Here is an 824-nt window from a genome sequence, read left to right on the forward strand (position 1 = left end):
TGATATTGTCGTATGCACTTTTTGAGCTGTGTTGAAATACTGATGTCTGATGAAATCTGAAATTGCAGCACAGATTCACAGATGAGCCTGGCTGTGTGTTATTGCATAATGCATTGATTGCCTCACAAAAAGCTTCTGTTTTTAGTTTAGCAATGCGCTTACAATCTTTATCCTTTTGTAGAAAGACAACCGTCGACTCCATCTAAGAAAACCAGATTTACATTGAAACAAAAAGAACAAGTGGATAGAATGCGTTTCGTTTCCCTTGCTGCTTGTGTTATGAAGTCTATTCTCTCTGTTTACTTGATTAATAATAATAATAAATGTATTTATATAGTAATATTTAATTAAAGAACTGAAGCATGTAAATAAGTGCGTTAACCAAAGTAAATAAATACAAAACTGACAATTAGGCCTGCACGATTATGACAAAAATCATAATTGTCTATTATTCCCTTGAAATTGCAATTGCGATTATTAATTACGATTATCACAATTTACATTGAATGATGTTTATACTATTGTTTGATGCAACTGCGTGCCGTATTTTTATATGAAAATAAACAACTGAAAACACTCTTAACTGGAAAAACTCTTAGTGCTTTTCTATAGTATTAAGCCTCAAATGTCAACTATGCATCAGATTGGTTTCTTCTTTAAATTATAAAGTAAAAATATGAATGGTATTATAATGTTATACTAAAACTAAAATTAAAATAATGGGAAAAACCTTAAAGATAAAATGAAAAAAGAAAAAAACGCATTTTAAGCATGCAGAATAACATAAGTGGACTTTGAATGATTAATTGCCGCTTTGAACGATT

The sequence above is a fragment of the Sinocyclocheilus rhinocerous genome, unplaced genomic scaffold (genome assembly GCF_001515625.1).
Source record: "Sinocyclocheilus rhinocerous isolate Xijiao unplaced genomic scaffold, SAMN03320098_v1.1 scaffold942, whole genome shotgun sequence".
In the NCBI taxonomy this organism is placed as follows: Eukaryota; Metazoa; Chordata; class Actinopteri; order Cypriniformes; family Cyprinidae; genus Sinocyclocheilus; species Sinocyclocheilus rhinocerous.